The sequence below is a fragment of the Dipodomys ordii genome, unplaced genomic scaffold (assembly GCF_000151885.1).
Source record: "Dipodomys ordii isolate 6190 unplaced genomic scaffold, Dord_2.0 Scaffold26, whole genome shotgun sequence".
Taxonomy (NCBI): Eukaryota; Metazoa; Chordata; class Mammalia; order Rodentia; family Heteromyidae; genus Dipodomys; species Dipodomys ordii.
In genome coordinates this window covers 11,742,042-11,746,040 of record NW_012267242.1, presented here as the reverse complement: position 1 = coordinate 11,746,040, position 3,999 = coordinate 11,742,042, and the positions used below count along the sequence as shown (strand labels likewise).

Genomic DNA, 3,999 nt, shown 5'->3' with positions numbered 1-3,999 from the left:
AAAAAAAAAAAAAAAACCAGGTGCTAGTGGTTCAAGACTGTAATCCTAGCTGCTCAAAAGGGCTAAGATTTGAGGATTAGGGTTTATAGCTATCCCAGACAGTAAAGTCCTTAAGACGCTTATTTCCAGTTAATCACCAAAAAGCTGGAAGTGGAGCTGTGACTAAACTAGCATAACACTAGCCTTGAGTGAGAGAGGTAAGGGACAGGCCCTGAGTTCAAGCCCAAGTACCAGCACAAAAACAAAACAAAAACCACATTCTGATTTGCTGAGTTAGGTATGGTGACACAGCCTGTAATCCCAGCAATCAGGAGGGAGGCTGAAGTGAGAAGAGCATGTTTAAAGCCAGGTTGGGCTACATAGCCTTGTCTAAAAAAAAAAACAACACATAGTTTCAAACTCCAAAATAAACCCTGGGAACTGATCATTACTCAGCAGACAAGCTCTTAAAAGGAAAGTGATTCAGGATGGGGGTGTAGGTTGGAAAGGTGAGATCATCCCATGACACTCATCTCTGATCATCTCCACAGTAATCTGCAGAGACATGAGCATAGAAAGTGAGCAAAAAGAAAAAGAAAAAAAAAGGTTATACCTATTAATCAACCAATGCCAATTTTGCACTGGGAGTACAGAGATCCTAAAAAGTAGGCTTTAGGAATAAACAGTGCTATGGATTCTATTGGGATTGTTTACTATATTTGTTTTTTCCCCTAGTTATCTGGCTTTTGTTGTTGTTGTTGTTTGTGGGGCTTGAACTCTGGGCCTGGGCGCTGTCCCTCAGCTCTTCAGCTCAAGTCAGTGCTCTACCACTTGAGCCACAGAACCAGTTCCAGTTTTCTGGTGGTTAATTGGAGATGAGTCTTTCTGGGGTTGGGAAGGTAGCTCAGGCTGGGAAGGTGGCTCAGTGGTAGAGTGCTTACCTCGCATACATGAGGCCCTGGATTTGATTCCTCAGCACCACATAAGCAGAAAAAGCCTGACGTGGCACTGTGACTCTAGTGGTAAAGCACTAGCCTATCCAGAGTTCAAGCCCAGAGTTCAAGCCGCACCGCATGATTGACAAAAAAGAAAAAGAAAAAAAAAAGTCTTTCCTGCCAGGGCTGGCTTTGAACTGCAATCCTCAGATCTCAGCTTCCTAAGTAGCTAGGATTACAGGCGTGAACCACTGGCGCCCAGCCGGGCTCTTAAGTCTTAATATAGTCCTGCTTGTATTATATACAATTGCATACAGCTTTATATAACCCTATATCTGTATTCTCGAAACTTATGATTATCCCTGTGTAGGGAAAATGTGAAGGGCAGTATAGACTAAGCTAGAATTTGAGAAAAGTGAAAAGACCTTTTTAACAAACTCCTCTTCTTTTTTTTTTTTTTTGGTCCAGTTGTGGGGCCTGAACTCTGCACCTGGGTGCTGTCCCTCAGCTCTTCAGCTCAAGGCTAGCACTCTACCACTTGAGCCACAGCGCCACTTCTGGCTTTTTTCTTTTTGCTTATGTGGTGTTGAGGAATCGAACCCAGGGCCTCATGCATGCAAGGCAAGCACTCTACCACTGAGCCACCTTCCCAGCCCAACAAACTCCTGTTCTTAAAATTATAATATATATAAAAATTGTCTGAACAGTCTGAGTATTTGGTAGAGGTTTTTGTTTTTGTTTTTTTTTGCCAGTTCTGGGGCTTGATCTGGGTCTGGGTACTTACTGTCTCTGAGCTTTTTTTTGGTCAAGGCTAGCACTCTACCCTTGAGCCACAGTGCCACTTCTAGCTTTTTCCGTTTATGTGGTACTGAGGAATTGAATCCAGGGCTTCATGTACACTAGGCTAGCACTTTACTGCTAAGCCACATTCCCAGCCCTGGTAGAGCTATCTTGCAGTTTAATTTAAAAAAAGGGGGGGGGGCTGGGAAGGTGGCTCAGTGGTAAAGTGCTGCCTTGCATGCTTGAGGCCCAGGGTTCGATTCCTCAGCACCACATAAGCAAAAAGAATAAAAAGCCGGAAGTGGCACTGTGGCTCAACTGGAAGAGTGCTAGCCTTGAGCTGAAGTGCTGAGGGACAGCGCCCAGGCCCAGAGTTCAGGCCCCATGACTGGACCCAAAAAAAAAAAAGCTTACAGCTAGGTGAACTGGCACACACCTGTAATCCTGAGGAAGGAGGATAATGAATTAAGAGAACAGGGTGGCTATATAAGGGGCTCCTATCTCAAAAGAATAAAAAAAAAAAAAACTAAATAAGGCTAAAGGAAATTCTGTGAAACATAATGCAAAAAGACTAAAATCTCTAGCTATGTCATAGACCCAGAGACATGGAATGAATACATGGTAGACACCCAAGCATATGTGGCATTAAAATTAAGACTATAATGTAAGGAAGTGGCGCTGTGGCTCAAGTGGTAGAGCAATTGCTTTGAGCTGCAGAGCTGAGGGACAGTGCCCAAGCCTAGAGTTCAAGCCCCACGACCGACAAAACAAACAAAAAGAATATAATGTAAGACAACACAGAAAACTGAAGCTTAAATACCAAAGGTTATTTATTAAAAAAGACAGTAGTAATGAAAACATTAATCCCTAAGTCCTCCAGTTTTGTAAAAGCAACCTTTTTGGCTCGCTTCCCTTTCCCAATATTCTCCACCATGCATGATCTCATCTTTCTATTAGCTTTGACAGTGTCTTGTTCCATGGTATATATGCCCAATGAATCTTCCCAATATCCTTCAATTTAGTGGGGTATTTTAGACAAAGGTAATTTCTAAACAGTCTATTCTTAAGAGCTATTAATACATATATACATATTAAAAGGACATACTTTCTCTGAACCATATAGACATGCTCAAATACCCTTTGTCCAGATCCTTGGTGGGCCTTCAAGGCCTAGTGCACACAGCCTTGCTGTGTCATGCTGCCACCATAGGCGCGAGGGTGGAGAGAAATGGAAGCTCTCGGATCTCACGTGCCTCTTCTGAGCTTGGATTTTGCTACTAGCCACAACCTTCCCCCAGTTTTTTTCATAGCTGCAAACCCTCCGGCTGTACTGATTTCAATACAAGATGAGACTTTTCTCTGACACACAGATCCCCACTTGTCCTACCTCAAACTGCCTGGGAAAATTTGCGATGGGAAGGATCTATTAAAAATAAAGGTCAGGATTACTCTTAATAATAACCCATACCCCACCCACCCAAATTCTCTCAGAGACAAATAGAACACTGTTGGGTGAGGTGGGGGGAGAAATAGGGAAGTAGAGGTCAGAGAGATTATAGGAGTAGAGATTCCACAAGCAACTGGCAGGAAAAAAAATTATAGCTTGAAAAGAAAGATATAACTGGAGTGAAGAAATTAAATACACAGGACAAAAAATTATAGGAAAATGGATACTTGAAATAAGGAGGTAGGTGTCGGGATGTAATCACCTGAAAATTGCTAGAAATTAATGCCTAGGTACATGATAACAAGGCATGGATAGAGATCTTAGTCAAGAGATCTAAATCGGTGAATACTATTGTTCACAGCGCCCCCTTCTCTCTTCTTGAACACTTCCCCCACCCCAATCTTATCTGGGGGGTCTTCAGTCAGATCCCCCTTCCTCAATTTATTTACCTGTTATCAATGAATTACTAGCGAGTTCCAAAGATGGAGAGGATGCCTCAGAGGCTCCGGGGTCGGGCGCTGGGCTGGAGAAGGAGGAAGCTGGTAGGGGCTTTGCCGGCTTTGTCTCCTCGCTCCTCCCTTCAGTGACAGAGTCTGCAGCTCCGTCTCCCCCTGCAATGCAGCCCCTCCTAAGAAGGGCGGGAGGACTCCCCGCCCGCTCCCAGCCTGACTCGGCTAATTCAAATGATAGGTTCCAGAACACTTTGGGGAGGGAGGGGCGCTGAAAGCATCTCCACCGGCTTATTGGTCTGTGTGTGTGTGTGTGTGTGTGTGTGTGTGTGTGTGTGTGTGTGTGTGTGTGTGTGTGTGGTGTGCAATGAATGAACAGTTAATTGTCCTCTGATTTACATCTGTGGAT

General features: G+C 43.9%; 2 protein-coding genes across 3 annotated transcripts in view; one reads left to right on the top strand and one right to left on the bottom strand.

Moving 5' to 3' along the window:
* Nucleotides 1-3,787, bottom strand: part of Mllt11 (myeloid/lymphoid or mixed-lineage leukemia; translocated to, 11) — an 11,067-nt gene extending 7,280 nt beyond the window's left edge. For both annotated transcript variants that reach the window (XM_013015293.1, XM_013015292.1), the window contains exon 1: nucleotides 3,591-3,787. The gene's annotated coding sequence lies outside the window, so the exon portion shown is untranslated. The remainder of the gene's footprint in view (nucleotides 1-3,590) is intronic.
* Nucleotides 1-3,999, top strand: part of Cdc42se1 (CDC42 small effector 1) — a gene marked incomplete at its 5' end in the record, with an annotated part of 31,784 nt that overhangs the window by 350 nt on the left and 27,435 nt on the right. The gene's annotated exons all lie outside the window — the stretch shown is intronic.